Source organism: Eschrichtius robustus, chromosome 7 (genome assembly GCF_028021215.1).
Source record: "Eschrichtius robustus isolate mEscRob2 chromosome 7, mEscRob2.pri, whole genome shotgun sequence".
Taxonomy (NCBI): Eukaryota; Metazoa; Chordata; class Mammalia; order Artiodactyla; family Eschrichtiidae; genus Eschrichtius; species Eschrichtius robustus.
Window position 1 is genome coordinate 137,592,721 of NC_090830.1, and position 27,349 is coordinate 137,620,069.

Sequence of the window (27,349 nt, forward strand, 5' to 3'; positions counted from 1 at the left end):
TATTCAGAAAAGGATGTTGGGCTAATTTCACAGGTACAAGTGTGGAAGGCAGGAGCTGCAATTCTGCGGGAAATGTGCCTTATTTGTAATCCCTCCATGTCACTCTGAGGTCAGAGAGCATTGGTTCACCGTTGGGCCCAAGGTCCAAGGAACCCATGTCTCCTCCAGAGACAGCCAGGGCCACCACCCTCCCGTGGTGACTTTCAGGTCTGGGGTCCATCTGGTTGTGCCTACATTTTTGTTTCCTCCCTTAGGAAATCCCAGGTCGTGCTTCATTGATAGGAGTCCAAAGTGGGTCACCCACTCTATTTATTTGTGCTATGTTTCGAGATGAAAAGGAAAGGTGAAGTTTGATGATATTTTCAGGCCATTTGGGGGGTCCTGAGCTTCACAGTAGGCTACCTCAGACCATCTCATTTGACCACTGAAGGCCCCTCTGATTGTCAGGATATTTACTTAGTTGCAAATTCTCCCATGCTGGGCTCATGGCTGGTGTGGGTTACTTTGTGTTTCCTCAGAAAGACAGGTTCACATCCTAACCCCTGATACCTGTCAATGTGACCTTGTTTTAAAATAGGCTTTTTGCAGATCAAGGTTGTTATCAAGTTAAGATGAGGTCACCCTGGAGTAGGATGGGCTCTAATCCAATGGCTGGTGAATTTATAAGGAGAGAGATTAGAAAACCGACACCCAGAGAAGAAGGCCAAGTGAAGACGGAGGCGGAGGCTGGGGTGATGCAGCCACAAGCCAAGGATGCCAGGAGCCGCCAGGAGCTGGAAGAATCAAGAAAGGCTCCTCCTCCAACACCTGCAAAGAGAGAATGGACCTACAGACTCATGGATTTCAGACTTCCAGCCTCCGGAACTGTGAGAGGTTGAGTTTCTGTGGTTTTAAGCTGCCCAGCTTGCGGCGCTTGTTACAGCAGCGCCGAGGCACGGATAAAACTGTCCAGCTCTTTTTCCACCTGACAGGGATGGGTTCTGAACAGCCTAAATCCTCTGACCTGCCACTATGCTCTTCCAAACATCAGGGTCTTGGGCAGGAACCCGGAGGAAGCCCCTCCCTCCTACCAGGGGTCCAGTGTGGGACTTGTCCACACTCTGCCCTCAGGAAGCCCACCCAGAAGAGTGGATGAACACGGGGCCACGGGGGTTTTCCAGCTTCCTCATGGCAACGCCCACCCAAAGCCTGCAGGGGGGCCTGGCAGTGTGTTTACAGTCATATACTGGGTACAAGTTGCAAAATACACTTAAGCTGCAGCCTGTTGTTTCTGCTCTTTCTTTCCACTTGCACCTCCCATGGGTGCTGCTTCCCCCGCCAGTGGAAGGCTGTGCAGGGGGCTACAGGCGTGTCTGGGATGTAGCCCGTGGAGGGTGCGTTGGGGGGGCCCTGAGTTTCTGCGTAGTGGGCCTCTACTCATGGAGTTCAAAGCCACTTCCAGATGGATCCAGTTACTGCTGGAAGCTTCCAGGAGCTGGTAAGGAGCAGAGCCTGATTCACTCCAAGGTTGACAGCCATGCTAGGAGTCTTCACACTGCCCTAGATGGCCTGTCTTCTGCCCGGCCAGCCCTCACCAGGCCTTAGACATTTTAGCCAAGAGACCAGTAGTTTATGGCCAGTGGTGGACACCATCACCCTTCCCTGCCCCCATTGTCCCCCTATTTGCGGCTCTAGCTCCCGATGGATGCCTGCATTTGCTCCTGAGGTCATTTCAGCCCATCTACAGAGGTGTGTCATCACCTCCCGGTGATTTGTCCTAAAATGTCGAGGTGGACAAAGATGGCATGCAACTCTTGATACCCAGCGATAACTGCACGTCTACAAGCTAAAGGGCTGTCCGCTCAGAGTCTTCTGTTGCTACCCTAGAGAACTCAACATAATCAGAAACCGTGTAGTTCCAACCTGAAAGAAACTCAGTAGATACTTTTCCAGGTTTGACCACCATCTTAAAAAATGGCATAACATTACCGACATTGAGATACAAACAAAGAAATCTTTCTAAACATCAGTAATAATGTAAACATTTCACTGAGCTGTGCTAGAATAAAGACCATCTTCTCCCTAGAAAACGATCCCACAAAATTGCCATTCGAAGAAGCAATCAGAGAACGTGCCGCCAGAAAAAGCAGGTTATAGGGGGCTGTTAATTAATAAAAAAAGTTATGCTCTTTCCTGGATTTTGTGATGTTGGCGGCCTTCCCAGCACTTGTAAATTTAAAATGTGTTGTGATTTCTTTTTCTTCATGTTTACTTTACTGCCCTGTTTTGTATTTACTTCTTAAAGAGACCTCTCAGCTTCAGGCCCCAAGCCCTCTGCGTTTCCCCAGCCAGTTTATCTGGGGTGCGCGAGCGCCCTGTGTACTCCCCGTCAGGATGGCCCATCACCCGCAGGTCAGGGCTCGCCCTTCTCTGGTTGGACTGAGCCAGGATTTCGTGCTCCCTCAAATCTCACTGGGCCCCGTTCCTCAGCCCCTCTTCCTGTCCTCTCAGACTCTGGAGGAGGCGTGGAGGGCTCTGGGGAGGGCTGCGACCTGCCTCTCACCCGTGTGTCCACTGCCACCCCCCTGGCAAACGCCGGCACTCGGCCAGCTCAGGTCATCTGGTCAACCATCTCGACCCCCGCCCCCTCTGCTGGCACCTGGGAGTGTCTGATCCTCAGCCAGGCATGGAAGACCGCCCCAGGGTTCAGGACCTCCTCCGCGACAAGGCTGGTCACCCCGGTGTCCTCCACCTTGTGACCTCCCACTCCGAGAGCTTTGTCTCTTTCTGGATCAGCTCCACACTCCCAGCCACCCCTGCATGACGCGAGGACCCACTGGACCTCAGAGGTGCCGCCTGCAGATACTTCATGCTCAGACCAAGCCTCCGAGCTTTCGACCCCCAGGTACTGCCTCTCTGTCCTGGGAGGCTGGGGTCCCTCCAGGCCCTGAGCAGAGAGTGTGGGAGCAGAGAGCCTGTGGGAGCAGCGTCCAGGGCTGGGCAGACCCAAGATCAGACTTAGAGTTTACCATCGACTGTGGGAAACGACCAGATTCTTTGACCTGTTAAATCTCTCTCTCCCTTAAAAATGGAGATAAAATACTTCCTCACGGAATGTTGTGAGGACACCTGAGGTGACAGTGCAAGGCACAAGGCCCAGGGCCTGCTGTGCATGGCTGAGCTTGTTAACGCTAGTACGTGTGTGCTCATTTTTTCTTGATAAACTGAAGTTTTGAAATAGTCAAGTCACACCACCTTTATTGTTCCCTCATTTTGCCCTTAATTCTTGGGAAGCCCTCCCCATCCTCCCAGCCAACTCCCCAGGTGCCAGCGGTGACGCAGAGAAAGACCTCTCTCCTCAGCACCCTCAACACAAAAATTACTCTGTCCTTTTCCAGAAAAGGCCTCCGTGCACCCGGCACTCCCAAGGAGCCTTAAGTCAGCGGCACCTGTTCAGTGTCTAGAGCAGCACTGGCCCTCGGACGCCCGGGCATTTTCACACCCGCTCACACTGACCAGGACAGGATTTGTGAAGCTGGATGGAAGCCAGGTCAGGCAGAGAAATCTCAGGTCTGGGCTTCACTTTAGCAGTCACTGAATTCAGGAAAATAGAAGCACTTTAGACTCATGCAAATGGATTTATTTCAAACTACCCCTTTGGAGGCCTGTAGCTGCACCTTGAGACTCCTCCGTGAACATTTCAAGGGGGGAAGACGCCTCCAGGGGTGCAGGGGGAGGCGGAAGGAAGGGGGCTCAGCTGAGAGCAGCAGCCCGCGGCTCAGGGTGCTGTCGCATCCACGGGCCGCAGGCCGCCCGATCCCACGGCAGAGAACAGAAGGCAGGGCCCGTCGGGGGTGCCGGAGGTCGGCCACACGTGTCCCGATGCCGCACTCCGCCCTGCTGGAGGCATGAAGTCAGCCGTGGCCGGAGTACTTACACCTTAGACACTGGCAAACCCTGAAAGCCAGCCTCCCCGCGCCCAGCCCAGCTGGTGGTGGGCATTGACCAGCGTGACACTGGGCAGTCACCTGCCCCACCCAGCACTTGCCCGACACGTCTGACAGCCTTTTCCTAACAGAGAATACGGTGCTGACGCCCTCTCGGCATCGCCTGCCTCTGCTCTGTGACGGAGACGTGTGATTGCCACCTGAGGTCGCTTCTCCCCCAAGGAGGCGAGCAGGAAGGCTCCGAGGAGGTGCAGACAAAGACTGCCCCTTCCCGTCATGGGGCTTTGCACCTCTAAGGCAAGGGCTGCCCGAGCTGAGCCCCGGGCCGGCTCCGCTGGAGACCCCTCTGTGCTGAGGACGGAGCGGGGACACAGGCGTGCACGTGGAAAGGAGCTCGCTGGTTGTCACAGCAGGGAGACAGTATTTTTCTGCCCTGACCAGGGTTTCTTCACCTGCCAATCTGTGGGCTCCCTGGCCCTAGTAGGGGGCACCCCCCCTGCAGCCCTCAGCCCCCATCGCCCGAGAGCTTGGGTGCTGCCTGCAGGACTGACCTGTCTACCTCATGGGTCTGATCCCACCCGGAGGTCGTCCACTCCTGCGGGAGTACTTCAGGTCTAAACTCTGCTCTTCTCTGCTGGGATTCCCTACTCTGCCTTCCTGTAAGGCGTTTGCAGACCTGAGCGAGTGACGCTGGAAGGTCCCGGCTTCACATCTGCTCCACCCCTGGGACCACTTCTCTCCCTGGAGGAGAAGGCGCCCGGGTCTCTCGGATTGTGTTCGGTGGCAGCACAGCAAGCTCAGTCCCTCCCTGCAGCCGGTCCTGCCCTCAGTGCCCCCTCGTCCCCCTGGGATTCCCCAGGGAGTTCTGCGGCCTGGGCACAGTGAGGGTGGAAAGGCAAACCCTGACTGATACTGGCTGAGGGCCAGGGGTCAGGCTGGCACCCGAGGTTGGTGAGGTGGGTGCGTGACGTGGCCTCGTTCTCTGGCACAGGCCTGAGCTGGCGTGTGTGCCGCTGGGCACCGGGGAGAAGCCAGGGGCGAGGCTGGGAGTAATGGCTGCGTGTGAGGGCTTGACTCAAGGGACCGGCCCAGGGGGGCCCGACAAATGGGGGGGGGGCGCACGTGGGATGTTTACTTCAACACGAGGAGGCTCTAATGGCAAGTGTGAGCCAGTGAGAACCCCGGGTTCCAGCCCTTGGAACAGTAAGGCCTTTGCTCTTGGAGGAATCTGGGAAGGAGGGAAGTAAGTGGGCTTTCCTTACCCTGCAAGTGTTTAGATGTCGGGAGCAGGAGTAATCAGCCTAAAATCACCGTTGACCCCTCCTCCTCTCCAAGTCCTGGAAGCGATTTCAGGAGGTGCTTTGCAAAGCTGAGAGCTGAGGATGGTTCCCTGCAGCCGCTTGGCGGGTCCGTTGTGTGCCCCGTGGCCTCTGTCATGCGGTGATGACACACACACGTCCTGAGTTCAAATCCCAGCTCTACTATTTTCTAGCTCTTAAATCCCCAGCAGGGTAACCACACTCTGCCTCAGTTTGTCCACCTGTAAATAGGGGAGAATGGTGACAACTACTTCGTAGGGCTTTTGTGAGTTTCAGATAAGTTGACGCCTGTGATACTAGCATGTAAGCATTGCGTAAGTTTTGGCTTTGTCACTGTCACCGTAGCCTGGCAATCCAGGCACGTGGTCAGTGTGGCAGCTCCTGCTGACCTGAGACGGGGAGTATGGAGACAGTCCCTTGGGGGATGCTTGGGCAGAGACTGAGGGTGTTCACCCCACAGGCCTCAGATCACGGAGGAGGCTGGTTGGGACAGAGACACCTTTCAATTTATATAATTCCAGTTTTTTTTCACATCAAGCAATTGGGGCATCAATTTACAAGCTCATTGAAACTTAGCTGCCCACTGCTTTTTGAAAGGAGGATTCACGCCCCAGCCTTTTCCTGCTCCTCCTCCTTCACTTTTTTTTTTTTTTTAAAGGTTTGCATTTTTAAAAAATATTTATTTATTTATGGCTGTGTTGGGTCTTCGTTTCTGTGCGAGGGCTTTCTCTAGTTGCGGCGAGCGGGGGCCACTCTTCATCGCGGTGCGCGGGCCTCTCACTGTCGCGGCCTCTCTTGTTGCGGAGCACAGGCTCCAGACGCGCAGGCTCAGTAATTGTGGCTCACGGGCCCAGCTGCTCCGCGGCATGTGGGATCTTCCCAGACCAGGGCTCGAACCCGTGTCCCCTGCATTGGCAGGCAGACTCTCAACCACTGCACCACCAGGGAAGCCCTCCTCCTTCACTTTTTAAACATTTAACCTAAGCAGTGTTTGCCTCAGAGGGTTTGCAGAGGGCTCAGCGAGAGCCCAGGTGATGGCTTTCCAGAGGGAGCTGCAGACCCGTGGCCTCCGAACACCAGCCATGTGAGGGCCACGGCCACGGTGTTCCACATCGAGCAACTCCCAGATTACTAGTTACTCAGTGTTTTCTATAACTCAGCTATCTCTGAAATTCAATGTATCATTTAAACAATAATAAATATGTATATCAATACCTCATATAGAAAGCCAGGGACTTCCCTGGTAGTGCAGGGGTTAAGACTCTGCACTCCCAATGCAGGGGGCCTGGGTTCAATCCCTGGTCAGGGAACTAGATCCCACATGCATGCCACAACTAAGAGTTTGCCTGCCGCAACTAAGACCCAGCGCAAGCAAATAAATAAGTAAATAAATAAATATTAAAAAAAGAAAGCCGTTTTCACTTGGCAAAAGTAAGGATGTATAAAATTCACTTACTCATTCAATAACATGCATAGGAATGGATGAGTGAATTGTGTATGGATTCTTGAATGGATGTCCATGTACACATATATGCTTAAATAAATGAGTGAATGTATATATTGATATAATTTTAATACTGATATTGTATACGTTATATATAGATTGTATGTTATATATTAAAGCATGTTAATATGTTAATATTACTAACATACATAACCTCTCTCTATATTCTGTTTATCTAGCTGTGTGTATGAATGTAGTGCCTCTTGTCTGCCCTGTGCTGGAAACAGGACGGGGAGTTGGTGTTGAGTTGTGGTTTACCTGCCTGGCTGGGAAAGTAGCAGTAAACAGGTGGGCACATTCACGGTGATAGAAAAAGGCGATCTGAGGTCGTCACTGGTTGGAGGCAAGGAAACCGGGGCGATGAGGACGAGTTCTTGCAGGAAACAGGATTTGGGCTGAGACCCGTGATGCGAAGCCAGGGAATTCCTGGCCCCGAAGGCGCAGATGGAGTGGCCTTTGAAAGGTCAGACGATTGTCAAGACACCTGCAGAACTTCCACTGTCCAGCCTTCACTGTCCTTCAGTTACATTTGCTGGGTCTTGACATTTTGCCCTCTGTTTGCCAACAGACCCATTTACCCTCCACAACCGGGTGGGAAGTAGGGAGATGGAGTCTGACTTCACGAACTGCTCTGAGTGGGTGGGCGGGTGGTGGTGGGCTTTGCTCTTCTCTAGAAATAACAGCCCTGTGACCTGGTCCCCACCTCTGGCTGTGAAACAAGGCCATTACCCAGTGATGGAAAATGGGCAGTTTTCCTAGATATGGCAGAAAAGACCATTAAGAACGGATTCCTTTCATTCTTCACATGTTAATTGAATTTTCAGTTGATCCTTAATAGGAAAAAAAAAGGAAAAGCAGTCTATAGTTGTACCCTGAATAGGATTTCATATTATTTTGCCTTGAGACTGCAGCCTCCTACAGAGGATGAATCACCAGGCACCTTGCAAACAGCTGAGACTCTGGCTTTGAAAGGATCCTTCCAGGCATGGATGGGCCAGCCTGGGGGATGGGCCGGTTCCGGGAACTCAGGGCTATTGTATCCAAGGCCGCTGAGAGCAGCTCTCAGGTGTGGGACCTGCAAATAGGTGAGCCCTCCCCTACCTGATATTTAAATAAGGATTAAAAGCTTTTGTGTCCACTGGCAACTTGAAATCCCATAGGCAGAGGCAGCATCCAAATGACGCCTTCCCATTTCTGTGGGAGATGAGGAGGCCTCGTGCAGCCTCACAGGCAAATCTAGCTCCCTGCGTGGTCACTGGGCAAAGGAGCGGACACGGACACGCTTTGCAATGGACAAAATCAAAACCTGACTATATTAGGACTCAGGCTGAGCAGACATGATTGCATATATTTGTAAGGTTTTAGGGAATGACCAGAAATTTAATGTTTGCAAGGACACCCCCGAACCTCGTGGTGGAAATGCGGTACATGCAGTAAATCTATGTTCACGTCACTCTGTCCCCACACAGAGTTGTTTAATTGGTTTACAGGACCGTCTCCGTTTTAAAACGTTTTGAAGTATTTGTAGTTAAAATGTTCCAATATTCAAAATGCATACATGTGGTCAAGCAAAAGTCCTGTTTCTAAATGAGGGTGTTGGTGACCTGAAGGCCGAGCTTGGAAGCTCCCACCTTCAAGAACCCCTCCCTTCCCTGTACACACACACTTTCTGTGGCCACTTTTCCTTAGCACCTTAAGGGCCTCTGTAAAGAATGGTGTTTAATAGTACAAAATTTCCCAGAATTTAAAAAAAAATTGAAATATAGTTGAGTTACAATGGTGTGTTAATTTCTGCTGTAGAGCAAAGTGACTCAGTTATGCATATATATCTTCTCTTTCATATTCTTTTCCATGATGGTTTATCACAGGATATTGAATATAGTTCCCTGTGCTCTACGGTAGGACCTTGTTGTTTATCCATTCTATATATAAGAGTTTGCACCTGCTAATCACTAACTCCCAATCCACCCCTCCCCCACCCGCCTCCCCCTTGGCAACCACAAGTCTGTTCTCTATGTCTGTGAGTCTGTTTCTGTTTCGTAGACAAGTTCCTTTGTGTCATATTTTAGATTCCACATATAAGCGATATCATACGGTATTTGTCTTTCTCGGTCTGACTTACTTCACTCAATGTGACAATCTCTAGGTCCATCCATGTTGCTGCAAATGGCATTATTTTGTTCTTTTTTATGGCTGATAGTCCATTGTATACATATACCGCATCTTCTTTAACCAGTGTTCTGTCGATGGACATTTAGGTTGCCTCCATGTCAAAATTTCCCAGAATTAACCATCAAGACAACCAGTGTGATAAGTAATCACACATGGGCTGAGCCCAGGGCTGTGCTGGACCCACACCACGGTCCCTAATCCCAGGCAGCGGCACCTGACAGCCGGGAGTCTGTGCTGGGCGCCCTGGGGGCTGAGGGAGGGGGGGCACCCTGCCCACAGCGAATGGGGGACCCTGGGCTGCCCGGCGGAGGGGGTCCTGCCACGAGGTGAACCCTGATCCGTGACTAGATCGTCTGCCCTGCGACTTGGGGGCAGAGGGGATCCTCCCAAACCCGTTTCTACCAGGCAAGGTGGTACCTGACCCAGGAGCTGCGGCTCCCACTTGCCATCACAAATGCAGGGATCTTCTTCTTCTCCGTCTTGATGTCTAGGATATTTTCAAAACTGTTTATGTTAAATGTTAATAACAGCCTCACTAGGGTTTTGCCTCGTGCTGTAGCTGCAATTTCGCTGCTATTTAGGCTAATTAATGTACCATGCTTCGGTCCTTAAACCGAAAACTGTGCTTACATGATTCTCCTGAGCCTGATACGAATGTCTTTATAGATGGAAACGCTTCTCCCATGGAAGTGGAGGCTGGAAGGCAGCGGCAAATCGGTTTTGCAGGTGGTAGCTCACCTCTCACGCCCCACGGCTTACAATCTAGGTCCTGATCCAGCAGCAGAGAAGCTGGGGCCCTGTGGGCCCACAGGTGTGCCCCATCTTGCCGAGCAATGCCGGGGCACCCGCTCTAATCACGGAAGCCTTTTCTAAGTTGCCCCCTTTCTGGCCACGGCCCTGATGTTTATCCCAGAGTCGTGGGCTTCCCTGCTCACCCGTGGAATTATTCAAACAAGCCCATCACACGCTCCACAGGGACCGAGGGGCACCCACCCTCCTGTTAGGATGGAGCCTCATTCCACGGCCCCGGCTGTGAGAGGCAGCCCCGAGCATCCCTGCTCTGGCAGGTGGTTCCTCCTCCCTGGGCTCGGTGACAAGTAAATGGATTAATGGCTGTCCATCTCCTCAGGTGTCACGCTTTCAGCTGTCCCCATAAGCCCGGGCCAGCAATCCCTCCCTCCCTCGCCAGCGGGGGAAGAGGAAGCCATCAGAAACAACCCTGGCTGCTTCTGGCCGAGGGAAGTCAGACCCCAAGCTCAGGGGCCACGTGCTGAAAATGCCCTTCGAAGGGGACCTTCAGCCCTGGCCAGTGCAGGTCAGCCGAGTGACATCCTTTCCCAGTCCTGGTCCAAACTAAGTACAACTCCTTCAGTTTCCACTTGGAAAAGAAGATCCCGGTTTCTCTAGGGTCCTTTTCCTTTGTGATGAGCACGCATCTGGAGGGGGGCACCGTGCCCGTCTGCGTGCTTGGCCACGTCCCGTCGCAGTTCACAGAGCGGAATCTCTCAGCATGAATCCTACGCGTTAGTCCTTTATGTTCCCTTCCACGCTTTGCTCCTAAACTCGTCCTGTTGCCCATCTTCTCGGTCCTTCTCTTAACCAGAGACTTGCTTTCAGACTCAGAGGACGGCAGGCAGAAGCTCCCACCTGAGCGAGCACCGAGAGCCTGCACGTGGGGGGTCACAGCTCCGGCACGAACTCCCAGCGTCCTCACCGCTCCCCCGGGTCCGTGGCGCCCACCGCCGGGCACTGACCCACTGTCCCTGCAGCTCAGGAGCAGGTGTGGCTCCGTGGCCCTGAGGCTGTCTCCCTTGGCGTGTGGGACATCCTCTCTACAAGGTGGGGTTTAGTTCGGGAGATGCCGTTGCCCCTCGGGCTCTGCGATGGCCCCATGGTGGGAGGCTGGGCTCCTCCCGGGAGGAGGGGTCTCTGGACCCCGAGCAGATGCTCCTCTGCGGGCTTCCTGTCTGGCTCTCCCTCCCTCAGTCTCTGTGCTAAGGGCTCCGCCGCTGCCTTTGGGTCACCTGAGTGCTCTGTTTGCGCCTCTCCCAGGAGGGTTTGCTTGTAGAATTCCTCATGTGGCAGATTTTATTTTTGAAATTTGGTTGCAGCAATGTCTCCCATCACATTTGCTCTTCTGTTCTCTGGCTTTGCCAGGCCCCCGACTAGGAGTGGAGTCTGGTGCCCCCGAGCCTCCCCTGGAATCTGGGTGGGTTAACCCACTTGCTTTGCACCAATAGAGCAGGGCGTCGGTTACCACGAAAGAAATACGGCATCTCAGGCAACCACGCTGTGAAAAGTGCAAGCCACACGAGAGGTTCTGCTCTAATCATGCGACTCCACGTGGGGAGAGACAGAGACAGAGGGACAGAGACAGGCACACACACATCAAGGGGCACTGCTCAGGCCCCAGCCGACACCCCTTGAAGCAGAGAAAACACACCCGGCCAAGCCCACCCCATATTCTTGACTCACAAAACTGTTCAAAAAATGCAAGTGTTGTTTCAGATCCCTAAGTTTTAAGACGGCTTCTCATGCAGCAGTAAATAATTACAATACATATACTCACAATAGCACAGATATTTGAAGTTTGAAAATAATTATTAGCATTTCCCCTGCCTTATCCATTTATCCGGGGGAATAGTTTTCACATTCTCAGTAATAACTGTTTCAGAAAGGAACACTTCAGAGACAAATGTTCGGTTCCTTGGAGGGAAATAAAGATACGATAAAGGATACAAAACGCTGCCTGTCAGAACCGTCACTCTTGGAGCCGAGAAAGCATCAGAGGTCATCCACGGTTGTCAAGTTGGGTCTTGTGGGCCCCCAAGTCCCCCAGAGATGCATCAGCGACCCTCTCCCCCAACCCCGGCACCGACCCTGACTGCCGTGGGGCGGTGTCCCACCTCCATTCCTGTCTTCTGCTAGGGTCCTTGAGAGGTTTTAGGTGTAAACGTTTCTTCTATGTCCAGTTTTGGAAACCACTAACCTCGTTGCCCACATTTCATGGTTAAGCCCTTTATATTCCCGATGGGAATAAAGACTCACCATAGTGTGAAAACTGCAACGGGACAGTATAATTCAGAGCGTGGAGGCCTGGCCAAAATCCCACGCCCTTTCTCCATGTCACGTGGCTCTTCCTTGTGACCACGGTGACCACTGACAGGTGCGCACACCCCTGGGAACCTGAGGCCAGGCTCTCACCTAGCCAGGTGCCCCCGTCCAGCTTCATGGGACTTACCTCACCTTGCCTCATGGAAACTGTCCGAGCACAAGGGTAAAGCAGCGTTCAGAGGTGGCCGTGACTGCGTATCCAGAACTGCCCTTGCTTAGCTAATTTGAACTAACGTGCTTCACTCCAAGAGCGCCTGGCTAAGACTGGCCTGTGTCAATGTTCCTTTAAAGGAGACACTGACCAGCAGCAGGGCTGTACATTCAGGAACTGGAGAGGTTAACTACCGTATGTAGGAAAATGCTGTGTGGACATAAGCTTTTTATTGGTGAGCCCTTAGGAATCCCCTCTGTGCTTCAGGAATGCTGAGAAAGGGGTCTCCAAATGGAGCAATAACCTTCGTCTGAGACAGGAACTGACAACACCTGCAACTTTATTCTCGGATGCCTGCCCATGGTCCCCGAACCAAAGTCCCTTTGGTGGGAAGTCCCATTCTTTCTTTGGAGACCAGGGAAAACCCACTGTGTGGTCCCTTTCAGACCCCACGACCCCAGACCCTCATCACAGTGTTGGCGGCTAAGATGAGCCCATATCTGAGTTCTGCCTGCTAGATGCCTAAAGGGAGGGTCCTGGGACTCACGTGCAACTTGTCGAAGGAAAGTAGGTTTCCGAAGAGAAGAGCTGACCATGAAGACAAACGAGAACCTGCAGAGAAACTTAACACATTAAATGAAAATGGGGGGGAATACGCAATAATTCAACTGCTAGAGATTGAGTTCCACATTATGGTAATACATGATCCCTTCCGAAAATGAAACATGGGAAGCCCTTACACTGGTAATTTAGCCGATCTACAGATCAAGTAAAAGTATAGAATCATGCTTTCCTTCTTCAGCACTTCCTTGGACCACAAATACTCTGATCGATGCATAAAAGCTGGCTTTCACTTACATACTTCTGTAAATATTTTCCGTGCTACATAGTTTTATGCTGACATCAGTACCCTGCATTATCAGTAAAGAAATAAATAAGGGGTTTTTAGAAATTGCTTAAGTTATGAAATTTAGTCCAAGTCCTTAGGGAAATAAATTGGGTTACGTCCAACAAATTAAAGATGATCGATAGTTAATTTCAAGGGCATATTTAATCAATTTCATTCAACTGGGATCTGATGAAATATGCAATATTCTTCCATGCTGCCCAACTTTTGCATAACCTCTGTTTCAATGTTTAAGTCTTCCATAACTACTTTTGTTTTAATTACTTCTTATAAAGGGTAATTAGTTATATTTTAATATTTATCTTTAAATTTAAAATGTCTCATCTAAATTGCTACTAGGTAGAAACTAACTTCCCTTTATTTTCCTTTCTAAGCCTGTATTTTCCAAGAAATCAAATGAAATAACTTGAGTCATCAGTCTCAATTTACTTTAAGACACTTTAAACAGCAAAAATGAAAAGTCATAGATATTGTTTTTCATATTAATTTGCAAGTAAATGATACTATCAGTTTATTGCTTATTGTTTAGGGAAAGGTAATCTTATAAAAGCCAAGGGAAATTTAAATCAAAGCCAGCTACAGCTAAGCTACTCCTCTAAAATCATCCATCATTTATATTCAGAAATACTGTTTATTCCTCGCTGAAGCTTGATAGGAGGAGTGTCTAGTCTTTGCAGGTTTGCCTTCTGTGGCCAGTCCTGCCCGACCTTTTCTTGCGCCTGGACCACCTTTGTCCTCGGCTCTGGGGACCGTGGATCCTCGGGCACTTGCGGGGTTTTGTGCTCAGAGACAGTTGGAATATTGTAGCTGTGTGTGACCTCTGGGCCCACGAACTCCATCCTGGAGCCCAGGAAGGTCATGTTGGAGCCCATGGAATTGGCGGCCCCTGGACAGAGGGGCCGGGAGCCCAGCCGGAGGCTGCCCTCCCTGCTCAAACATGCTCAGGTCTGAGATCACACACGTGTCACAACATCGCCGTCCCGGTAGCGATGGCTGAGTTTACTGACTGCTCACTCCACATCATTGCTCAGCATCTAGCCATCGTCCCGTACCCTCAGAGCAGCTGGGGGAGGGGGATATGATCCCCTCCTGGGAAAGACACGAGGTGTGAGAACACAGGGCCCGCACGCCTCGGAGCGAGCCTTGGCCCAAGCCTGCCATCTCCAGAAGCAGCCTCCTAAACCGAAGTCTGCTTTGCAGGTGAGATGCTGAGGTGGGGACCGCCAGGGGCTCTGAGGCTCAGAGCTCGAGGGGGAGGGCGTGGCCCTACATTCTTATGGGTGAGGCTCACACAAGCAACAGGATGGAGATCGGCTGTCGTCAGTTGTTGGGACTTTCCACCGTAGAGCCTGTAACCCCCGTGGCTGACCCCTGACTGTCCTGTTCTGAAGACCCTGCCATCCCTGTCCCGAGTCACCGCTGTGAGCCAGGCCCCCATCCAGGCACGGGGACACCCGGTTACTGAAACAACCCTCGTGTTGGAATCCTACTCGACCAGATCCGGACACCACCCACGCCGGGCACTTTTCACGGCAGCACTCCGAGACCCAGCGCTGGGAGCCAGTAGGGAGATCTCCCGGGAGGTGAGGGAAGCAGCGCCCTCCGCCTGCTGGGCCAGGCCTGGCAAGCCGTCACCGGCCACACTGCCCAGCCTGGATCACCCCCAGGGCCCCTCTGCAGCCCCCGAAACGCAATGCATCTTTCACAAGGTGTGTCACTGAGCTGATCATTTCCCTGTAGGGTACCTTGGTGACAGGAACATCCTTCTTAACTGAGATAGTTGTTTTTTTATTAAAAGCAACATGATGACAGTAGAACCTAAAATTCACTTTGCCACTAGCCTGCACCAAGTCAGGCATCAACATTTCAGAACAAAGACTATGTGAGTTCCCGTACGGGAGTGGGAAAGACAGATGGGCTTAATTTAGAGTGTGCTGGCAGCGGGCACCGAAACACGTAGACCAGTCTCCACAGACCAGACACGCGCTGCTCACGCGGCAGCAGGGGTGGGATGATGCGACGGGGCCTCCGGGACAGAGCTGGCTGCCAGGGGAGAGCCGCCGCCCAGGAGAGAGCAGGAGTCCGGGACAGAGCTGGCTGCCACGGGAGCGCCGCCGCCCAGGAGAGAGCAGGAGTCCGGGCTCTGTTCCTGCCAAACGTGGCTGGTGAGGGTGTCGGCACTGCTCTAGGAAATGCAGAGGCTCCCTTCGTGTCGGTTGCATTCAAGATAACTCGCGTCTGTTCACGCAGGGGCCTCGCTGGCAGGACCACGTGGGCCAGAGCCCCACGCTGGCTGAGCAGGAGATGAGGGATGGGGCAGAGGACGCCTGGGGGCCGGCGGGGCTACAGAAGCTTCACCTCGCGGTGAAATTATATGGTTTTGTTTAAAACCCCCATTATATTCATAATTCAGGTGCTGTTTATGGGCACCCAACCTGCTTCCCAGACAAGCAAGCGCTGGTGAGAGCGGAGTTTGGCTCTACGTGGCCTCTGGGAATTATCCCTCACGCAGGTGGGAAAGCTGGGGCCAGAGGGGTCTGCACACTCCTGGCCGCCACCGAGGGGTCAGCAGGGTGGGAGCTCGTGCCTGTGGCGTGGGGTCCCAAGCTCAGGCCTCCTGCCCACAGCAGGTGGGAGACGAATGAAGCTCTTCAGATCCTGCGGTGGGACCGGCCCTAAGCATCGACACCTCTCTTGGCAAATACACCTCAAAACTTCATCCCAGTAGTCTTCTGGCACCGAGGCTGGCAAGCTTGCAGTTCTGCCGCTCTCAGGAGGCGCTCCGCGGCCACCCCACACCCCGCAGTCTCTTCTTATACTAGAGCTCTGTGTGCCTGAGTGTATGTGTATGTAAACACGAGAGCACACTGTGTGCCTGTGTATTTGTATGTGAGTTGTGTGCGTGTGTCTCCCCACCAGAAGCAAAACTCCAGGAGGTGAGGACAATAGGACGTCGCCAGTCTCGCTCAGCACGACTCTGCAGATAGAAGGCGTTTGGTAGGCATTCATTATTTAAAATATAATGCCTTCTGCAGAAAGAGTCTAGATTACTTTCATAATGTCCAGATTTATGTTTAGAAAGCAAGAAAATTGTTGGTTGCCAAGGAAACTACTTTTTGAAAATCATCAATAAAAGCTAATGGCACAAGATAGTCTTCTTCGTTTGGATGGAAAATTACCCACTTCCCCAAACTGGAGGAAACACACACACACACACACACACACACACACACACACACTCACTCATAAACCACAGACATGGTGTTGCATTCATGTACAAATGTACCAATGAGAACTCTTTTTTAATAAAACCATATTAAAATATGCTATAAGCTAGGAGCAGATTTAAGAAGAGGGCACAGAACAGGAGTGACTGCTCTCTCTAGTAACCCAGCAGGCTGCCTGTCTGCCATTCCCAGCCCCCAGACTTCACATAACTGGACAAATATGGCAAAATCAAAACTACAAAATGCAGCTTGTTGAAAACACCATCAGGATTTTCTGTGTGAATTAACTATTTGACTCTAAAGTTTACGTGGAAGTGCAAAGAGTTAAGGATGGGCAATGAGGAAAATAAAGAATTTTAAAAAAATCTGAGGTATTTACATTACTGAATATTAAGACATATTACCAAGCAAGAGTTATGAAGACAATGCAGTGTAGACACAGAGACAGAAATGCTGATAGAACCCGGACGCAGACCTCAACTTACCTTGTCACCTAATTTATAACAAAGATGAAACTGCAACAAAGACCAAAAAAAGGCTGGTCATTTTCGAAAGTAACGATGGGTCCACTGATATCTCCAAGAGGAAAAATGAATCTTGATCCATACGTCATACTATCCACAAAAAAAAACAAAAATAAGCCCCAAATAGATCTGAAATTTAACTGTGAAAGATAAGACAATAAAGCGTTCAGAAGATAACATTGGAAAAATCTTCAAGACTCTGGAGTAGGCAAAGATTTCTTAAAAGGAAACAATAATCATTTCCCATAAAGGAGAAACTTGATCAATTAGACTACATTGAAATAAAAATTTTCCATCGTCAAAAGACTCCACTAAGAAGGTGGAGAGGCAGGCTGCAGTGTAAGGGAAGAGATTCACACTACCTATAATATGAAGAATGTCTCCTGGTTAGAATACTCCTACAAGTCAATAAGAAAAATATAGATAGACCAATTTAAAAAATGGACCAGGTACTTTACAAAAATGATTATCCAAGTTGACATTGATGGGACTTCCCTGGCAGTCCAGTGGTTGGGACTTCACCTTCCAATGCAGGGGGTGCAGGTTTGATCCCTGGTCAGTGAGCTAAGATCCCACATGCCTTGTGGCCAAAAAACCAAAACGTAAAACAGAAGCGATATTGTAACAAATTCAATAAAGATTTTTTAAATGGTCCACATCAAAAAAAAAAAAGAGAATGTACTTCAATTAAAAAAAAATTGACATTGAGCATGAAAAAGTGTTCAATGCTCATACTCATCAGGAGATGCAAATTAGAACCACAGTGGGACAGCAAACACCCCCGCGAGGAAGGCTGTGGGTAGAGTCAGAAATAGCAAAGGTCAGGGAATATCTGAGGCTCTGGGGTCTGGGCAAGTCCTGGATGGAGAGTGAATTGGTGTCACAGCTTTGCAGAGGAGTCTGGTTTGTCTATGGAAGTGACATCCTGAGAGTCTCAGGTATTCAGTGGACAGAAGTGTGTGCACGTGTTTGCCCGAGACATGCACGGTCACAGCAGCTCTCTCCAGCACACCCCCAAACTGGAAACAGCCCAAACATCCACTGGCAGCAGAAGGGCTGGATAAGCTGTGCCACAAACAGGCAACGGGAGACCGGGCATCGAAGAGAAGAACGTTACAACTGCCCACCTCCACTTGGACAGACCCACACACATAACGTCCAGTGAAGGAGGCCAGGTGCAAAATGGACAGACTGTGGTTGGTGGCCACACACTTCCTGACACTCATCCATCAGTAGGTGGGAGTCGATGCCCATCCCTTTGAGTCTCCACGGGCTACTGACTGCTTTCACCAAAATGGCACAGCAAGATCAACACCCGTGACTTCCGGGGCCAGTCCGCAAAAGGACATGCAGCTCCTGCCTTGTTCACAGGAGCCCTGCAACTCAGTTATCTGCCGCCAAGTAACAAAACCCGCCAAACTTCGTGGGTAAAACAACAGCCACCGTATATGCTCACGGATCAGAGGGTCAGGATTTGGGACAAGCAGAGTGAAGATGGCTTGTCTTCCCCTGGGAAGGTATCAAAGGCTGCTGTGAGTCAAATGGCCAAGGCCGGAGCAGCTGGGGCTGGGGAGCCAGTTACAACACAGCTTCTTTGTCCATGTGCCTGGGCCGAGATGCCGGGGAGGTGGGCTCAGCGGGGGCCGTCATCAGAGCACCTGTGCACAGCCTGCCAGCATGGCTATCTCAGGTGGTCAGCCTTCGTACAGGCAGCAGTAGAGGGTGGTTATGACCTGTGATCCCCTTCATACGAAGCCTGACAGCATGCAAAATTAATTACGATGGCCTAGACTGTAGTAACCCTGGGCAGGGGGGCGGCGGGGGGGTGCGTTGGCTATAGTGATGGGACTGGGTATGGCTGGGGCTTCTGGGTATGGGCAATATTTAGTTTTGTGATCTGGATCCTACAGGTATAATCTACTATTGAAAAGTCTTCATGCTGTTTGCTTATGCTTTATGCATTCTTCTATATCCATGTTATACTTTCATAAATATCCCATCAATAAACTATGCCATTTATTTAGTGCTTGGTGTGTACTAGACCCTGTGTTGGTGGTACTCTGTGTTACCCCATTTAATCTTACCGTGATTCTGTCAGAGACCATGAATGCAGACAGAAGAAGTGTCTTGCCCAAGCTTTCCCAGCTCTTAGTGCCATTGGGATCCTGACCAGTGCCATTGATCCCATTTCCTGGCTCTTAAGTATGACTTATATTGTTTTTAAAAATGAGCGCTCTAAGCCGTTAAATAAGCAATCAAAAAAGTATCTAATAAAATGGAAAATGCACATCATCAAGTCTCAACCTCACCAGAAATCAAAGAAATTTAAATTCAAACAATGAGGACATATTTTTCTTTCTTATCAAATTGGCAATAATTATGAACATGATATTGCCTATATTTGGAAGGTTTATGGGGAAATTCTTACACCTTGCTAGCTGGGATGTAAATTGTTGCAAATGTCTTGTGAATATTTGACAAATTGGTATTAAATATTTAAATGTACATAGCCTTTAACCTAGAAATTTCAATTCTACTGATATCTCCTAAGAATAATGGGGCGATTGCACAAAATCAAGGCTGCAAGATCATTTATCATAATGCATTACAGTAGACAAATAAAAGAAAAAAAAGAAAAGTAGGAAGGAAGGAGAGAGAGGGGAGAGAGGGAATAGAAAAGGTTAAAAAGGCCCTAAGAATGGATTCATTAAATAAATTATGGAACATTCATTACATACCTAGAATGTAGTATTAATCATTGTGTAGAATTATGTATGTATTTGTGTGTACATACACATACACATAGCTGACTTTGCAATAGCATAATCCATGTAATCCACTTTGTAAATATATGTGAACATTTATGTGCAGAACAGTGAAAGGCCCTATTCCAAAAGGTGAATAGAGAGTTTTGGGGAGGGTTAGTAGCATTATGCATTTTTGTATTGTCAATGTTTTTATAGTGAACATATGTTTATACATGCGTGTATTCTCTTTGCAATAATTTGTGAAGAAGTAGCAATATGAAAAATGCATACAAAATCATGCCAAATGCACGAGTAGGGCTCATGGTGACATGTTCAGAACGATGGCAGCTGTGTGGTGCTCACCCAGGGAAAAAGACAAAAGAGATAGTGACTGCAGCAAGATGACAGGATAACTTTTTAACCTATTTTCATATTTTGTAATTTCACATGATTTTTGAATACAGAAATGTAAAAGTAGAAAAAAATTAAAACCCCCTGTTAACTTGGAACTTAAGCCACGTGTGTAAAGCTGGAGTTCAGTGATGTGGCCTCTTTCCCTTAATGAGAATTCGCCCTGGTCCACAGATGCAGCCCCACCAAAGGGGAAGGGTCTCCCAGCATGGCTGGAGGGGGCAGAGCTGGATTCTGAAGCCGGGGTGGGGGTGGCGACCCCTCTGGGTGCTGCTCACGGCGGGGCGTCTGCCTTCTCTGCCCATAGGGTGGGCTCATGGGCCCTTGTGACATGGGGCCCACTGCTCAGGGGTCTCCACCCCCAGCCCCGAGTCCCCGCCTGCAGCAGCAGTGACCTCTAGAACAGCCCAACGACCCTGTCACTGCTGCCCAAGAGCTTCCTGGGGCCCAGGCTGCATCCCTGACCCACCCCGCCCCCTGTGTGGGTGGCATTCCACCCGCTCTGCCCTCCCAGCCCCACCCTCTTCCCCACAGACCCTGGCCTGTCGCCCACCTCCTCTCAGTGGGCTGCTCGTGCTCATCTGGGCCCACAGGCTCCTGTTACTTCCAAAGGGGAGTCCAGCTTCCCTGGCTCTTCCCCTCCCTGCCCCCACAGACACACTCTGCACAAGCACACACAACCACACCCCTGTGTGCACACAAAGCCACACACCTGCGTGCACACTCTCACTCCTTCCCCACACACCTGCGCTTGCTCACTTGCATGAAGCATGTGGGGTCTTATCTCCCCAACCAGGGATCGAACCCGCAACCCCCGTGTTGGAAGGCGAAGTCTTAACCACTGGTCTGCCGGGGAAGTCCCTCTACTTCTTGATGTATTCACCCTGCTTCCTGCCTCCCCCTCCCTCCAAGGCTGCATCAGAAAATTCCCAAAGGGTGTATAGTACAGCTCCCCTGATGGAAATAAGGGGATGGAAATAAGGCGACCATCCCCTGATGGTCTTCAATTTTCAGACCTGGTCCCAGAGCATGATCAAACGCTACTTTTGCACGAGCTAGATCTGCTGAAGAGCAAGCCAGTCCTACGTAAGAGGTACAGCTCTGGAGAAAACACAAATTTCTTTTGTACCATCCTGGTGCATTGAAGACAAAGCGGTCTCGAGCCTTCTCGGATTCCGTAAGGCAATGAGAACTCCAGTCCTATTTCTATGATAAGTAGGTCAGTTGTGCAAATTAGGCATTACTTTGGGTTTAAAACATGCTCCTGCCACACAGGTATTAACAGAGTCTTTGGGTGTGACCATAAATTTGGACTGCATTCTAATTGTTACCCTGTGTACTCAGGGTTTCCTTCTGTTCAGTAATTGCTCCCTAATTATCTTACAGTTGCTAAAGAACACTTCGTTTATCAAACAGAATTTTCTGAAGCACCTCCTGAAGGCACTGTCAACACTTGATTCTGATTGCTATCACCCAGCAGAAATGAGTCCTCAACCCCAGTCACTCCTGTGCAACATGCTGGATCTGATAGACACGTCTCAAAGTGACACCAAGCAGGCAGAAGCCTGGCCCGGTGGTGGCAGGGAGCTGAGGCCCACACTGGCCCCAGCAACGGGGCTGTTCCACAGGGGTGAGTCAGAGCAGCTGACGGCACTTCCGTTTAAGCCTGGACTTGTTAAGCCGTGGAAGTCCTCATTCTGTCCTAAAAACAAGACGAAGATGAACAAAGGGAACACTGATGACTTTTCTTGGACCCGTCAGAGAACTGAGGTTGCAGGCAAACTTTCCACCCCAAAAAACTGGGGAGAGGGGTGAATCCAGAGGGTCAGGGAAAGTCAGAAAGCTCAACGTGCTGGAACAGAGAGTGTGGGGGCCACAACTGTAGGAGGATTTAATGGTCATTTTGATGAATTTCTGGAGGCTGAGCGTGGTTTACTGTGAAAGTGAGAAACCCCTGGGGCTAGAGCTTTAGGGGGGGGCCCATCTCCAGGAACCCTACCAAGTTCTCACAGCGAAGGGCCAAGGAAAAAACCCCCTCATGGCTCTGGCGGGGGAGAGGGGAAAGTAACCGTTCAGAAATAGGCCCAGAGCGCTCTCCCTGAAAAAAGAGAAATGAGTTCACCAAAGCCTTACTCCCTGTGGGGGGAGGGTGATAAGCCTGTCCCAGCCCCATCTTCCTTCCTATCTCACCTAGGCGGAGGGAAGCAAAAATAAATAGATAAATAAATAACCAAAAAATGACCCCAAAACCCCCCAAAACTTGTGAAAATCAAGTCCAGGGTCACAGGCCCAGTAAGGGATTAAATTTAATATAAGTTTATAAAATGCTTCCCTTCCTTTTCCCTTCCCTCCATATCAATGGGGCTCCAGCATCAAAACAGTAGATCCTTATAATAGAGCTGAAAGGCACAGACTCTATTTAAGAAGGATTTCCTAGGGAAACCCAAACACAACAGGAGAGACAAAAACAGGACATTTGAAAACAGTTCCACACATGGCAGATGGTAATCTAACTAAATCAATCATCCCCCCAAATATAAAGTATACAATAAATACCCATGAGTCCACACAGACACAGATAAATGCTTGAACGAATTAATAAACGGGGACCAGACCAATGCCCCATGCAGAATTGTTCCAGATGATTTATGTGGCATAAATCTCCGCCTGTGTGTGAGCTCTACTGCTGACCTCCTCATAAAGTGGACAGTGTGGAAAGGTGGGGAGAAACACAGTCCCTCCCCCCCAGTTGACCCTTTCTGTGTCCACAGGTTCTACTCATTGTCCAGACGAAGCACACCCAACCCTCAGCATCTGGGAATAACACTCAGGGGAGGCATGGTTGTCATCATTTAGAAGTAAGGTGGCTCCTAGTTTAGGCGTCTTAGCTCTACAGTAACACGTATGTGATTCTGATCAGGTTCTAGCCATTCCTGGTAGAGGACTGTCTAATGCAACCCTGGAGGCTGAGAGCCACCCCTACACACGTGCACACACTCATGCATCCTTCTCACCCGACTGCCATAGGCACCAGAATAGTCTGGGCGCAGGACAAAGAATATGGCTCCTTTTTAAAAATTTGAAGTCATGAACTCAAGGAGTCCTTAATGAACATGACGTGGATATAGATCCCTCTTAGTGTATTTGGAAGTTGATGCTTTCAACATTGATGCCCTAATGGGAGACAAAGAAGCGAGCCCTTGACTAACAGGAGGCACTTCTAAGGATAAGCCTCAGGAGGATCAAAGGGGCCCCGAACACTGGAGACCGAACCTCTGGTTTAAGCTCTTGAACTTGGGGCCGATTACACGCTCTTTCCAGACAGCTGTTCCCTGACAGCTGCGGGGGCTTCAGAAGGGCTCTGCTCGGCTCACCAGGGTCTGCCCTAAATGGCACCTCTTCCTCACTCCGTTGGGCTGGTGGGGCTGATCTGAAGCTGCAGAGAAACCAGCCTCCACGCAGAACAAGCTGAGAGCGAAGTTTAGGAACAGCAGGTCCCCAATTCTGTGTGAAACGTGGAGTGATGATTAGCTGAGAAAAAAGCAAGAAACACGGAATACCTGCAAACCTACATTTCCCCCGAGAAGCACAGCCTTCAAATGGTTTGAAAGAAAAACCAATAAGCCTTTGAAAAGAACGCAGAAAGGACCCTCTCCCTTCAGTCGCCTCCCGCAAGCCGACCTGCACCCCTGAGATCACAGGCACGGCTCTGCCTTCCAGCATCTCACCTCCCATGCTGGCGTCCCACTGGGGCTGGGGCCCACCCTGGGGACAGCCGTCCGCATAGGATGACCTTTCAGTGACAAGGGGTGTGCTGAGTGCAGTAACTGCTCCGTAAGAATGTAGGGATTCTCAGCATGTCATTCTATGATTCTTTTTCCCCCATCAAAATGTTGCTTTTATAACCCAAGGTAAATGCTCATCATGTCGTGACTTTGGTTTCCGAGCCGCGCTGCCCCCATCCTGCTGGTCCTGGGGGCTCCTGCGGGAGCAGCCCCCTGAAACTGGCATCCCACGTCCTGCTGCCTCGTGGCAGCGCCTGAACGAAAGCTCTTCTCTGCAGACGGGAAATTCCAATTTCACCCACGTAAAGGCTACTTTTGTAAAAGTAGGCTTTGCAACGGCCCTACAAAAGGCTTGAATTTGCACAGCAAGAAAATGGATAATCCCACAAACCCCGGGCTCCCCATCTCGAGGCTGCTTGGTTGATTTTCTGTGGATCAGGCGCACAGCTGGCCTCCCTCCTCACTGGAGGGTGGCCCTTCAGGTCTCCTGGGGTCGTGGGATGGAGCCTGAGGCACAGTGACGCATGCTCAGCCGCGGTGGGACAGCCCCACCCAGATGCAGGTCAGGACGTGGCCAACACGAGCTCACACCTCCTGGCCAGATGGCCACCGGCCACCCGTCCACAGCGGGGCCATTCCCAGCCACCCGAGCCCTGGACACAGAGAAAGCAGCAAAGGATCTCTGTCCTCAGGACAAGTTAAAGCAAAGCCAACCAAACCAGTGAGGGAGAGTGAATCACGCACTAAGGTTGGCCAGGGAAACCCTCTGTATCCCCACCTTTTTCCTTAAATACAATAGAAGGCTGTGTTTGGTGAGTGGTTACCACTAACGCCCCTCTGAGAGCAGCAAGGATGGGGGCGGGGCACGGACAACCTGAGGCTGTGGGTACAGATGGGCCCCGCACACTCCGACCACACCCCGGACACGGGGGCTTCACTGTCTCCTACATGAGGCTGGTCCCCAGACCACCCTGGGGGCTTGAGGTGCCCTGGGCTCTGATTCCCCACACACAGCCCTCGCCGTCACTCCCTCCACTCCACTCCGGCCAGCCTCTGGGACGGCCCCACCCCACCTGGATGGTCATTCCACGGGGCTCGCCATCACCACCTTTCACCTGAGGGGACCGGTAACATCTTTGGGGTCTTCCATTGGGCTCCCCAGAAGTGGCCCCGGGGCAGGTGTGGGCGCCCGTGGGTACTTTGGGAGGGGATCCCAGGACCCCTGAGGGGAGTGGGGCGTGAGACAGGGCAGGAAGAGGTGAGTGCATAGCAGGCCGCTGGGCCGGGTACTGCTGCAGGCAGGGTCAGGATGCTGGGCCCCAGTGGTGGTGGATCATAGGTCATAGGTCAGGGGCTGGGAAGCATGTTCTGTGCGGCCAGATTGTTCACACTTTAGGCTTGCAGGCTACAGGGTCTTGGTGGCAACTACTCAGTTCTCTTCTAGTGTGAAAGCAGCCGTGCCTGAAGGATTGGTGTGACTGTGTTCCAATAAAACTTTATTTAGAGACTAGACAGTGTTGCAGAAACTAACACACCATTGTAAAGCAATTATACTCTAATAAAGATGTTAAAAAAAAAAAAAAGAAAAAGGAAAAAAAAAGAAACTAGGCCGCGGGCCAGATGTGCTCCGTGGGCTGCAGTGTGCTGCCCTGGTGTGGAATATGCCTCAGTTTTCTCACCGAGGGACAAGGGGGCTAGCGGGCTCATCCACCGACTGCCTTAGGTTCCCACATGGACCTCCGGAACGCCATCTGAGGCCCCGCCCCTACATCCTCCCCATCGTCCCTCAACGGATGCGACCTGGAGCTTGAGTTCCTCCCTCCAAGGTGCCCGGGAAGTGTCCAGCCTGAAGGACCAATGCTGCTCTTTGAGTGCGGCGGACACAGTCTTTAAGTGTGAGATTCAGGGGCAGTCCCATGAATGGTGGTCCCTAAAAGATGTGTCCGCATTCTAATCCCGGAACCTGTGACCTTATTTAGAGAAAGGGTTTTTGCAGACAAAATTAGTTACGGACCTCCAGATGCGATCATCCCGCATTAGGGTGGCCCTAAGGCCAGTGACAGCTTCCTTGTGAGACACAGACGCAGAGCAGGAGGCCCTGTGAAGTTGGAGGGCAGAGATTAGGGTGATGTGGTCACAGCTCAGGAGCCGACTGGAGCCGCCAGGAGCCGGAAGAGGATGAGGGACCCCTCCCTGGAGCCTCTGAGGAAGCACAGCCCTGCCAGCACCTCGAGTTCAGACTTCAGGTCTCCAGCCTGTGAGAGAATTGCTCCTGGACCAAGGGCTGAGAGATCGGGGCCCTGGGGTGCCCCTGCGTGGGGAGACGGGCTCTGGTGTGTGAGTCCGTTCCCAAATCCACACTGAAGTCACCACCAGCCACCCCATCTGTGAGCCACGCCCCGTCAGGCGAACATAATTACCATGGAGAGACTTATCCCGCAGCCTGGATATGAGCATTTTCCTACTTTCCTCTCACTTTCTGTTTTTCTGAGTGTGTTCACCAAAAACCTATGCAAATAAATTTGCAACTCATTGTGACTTTAAAATGTGTATTTAAGCCTATCTGGGCAGGAGCTTGGAGGAAAAAATTACCCTAGAAGAATGCTAGTCATACACTTGAAATAACCTTCTGATCCTGAGATGTGGTGACAGAACAAGAGGGGAGAGACACTGCTGGACCAAATATTTTGGAGGGAAAAAAATGAAGCTTCCATGTCAATCTCCAGCGCGTCCGTAAATGGCACGAAGCTATCGCGGAGATGAAGGATGGCAGTGAATCAGCTGACATCTGTAAATACTGCTGAACTTACTTTTTCGAATCCTGTGTTTCCGACAGGCAGGAGGAAGCTCCACTCGCCACGGGCCAGCGCTGAGCAGACAAGAATGCTGGGCGCCAGGCTGCCCGCTCCCCGCGCACAGACTCTTTCTGGAGCCCCGATTGCTAATGACCTTCGTTTCCTAACTCCACTCAGGGAGCACGCTTCATTTTTGGATTCTCCAGCAGAAAGACCAACAAGATCGTACCTTCGTTTATTCACAATAACTGCTGTTTTCTTTGGAGGTTTCGAGACTACAGGAACTCTATTAATTCAGACACCTGATTGGTGTTTCTGTGGGTGCATCTGTGGTGCTTGCCTGCTTATTGCACTGGGGTCTTTTCCATATCTGTACTGTGGCTTTCCCAACGCTCTGAGGCCTCCGGGTGAGGACTGGCCATTCCTTAAACAATACCCGTATCTAGAAGGCAGTGCACACCCCTTTCATTCAACAGATTTTCCTGAGTGTCTAAGACTGTGTATTCCTTCAACAAATGTTTATCATCACCTGTGATGTGTCAGGCACTGTTCAAGGCTCCAGGGTTGTAACTGTGTATCAAAGACCACTCTTGAACATTCCCCGAATGTCCCTACCCCAGGGCCTTTGCACCCACCTCCCTGGGGCTTCAGGGCTTGCTGCCTTCTCCCTGCACCTGCCGTCTTTTTTAGAATCCCCTGTGCCCACATCTTACTCTAATTTCTTTAACAACACTATCTCTGAGGAAGCACCAACAGGTTAGATGTAG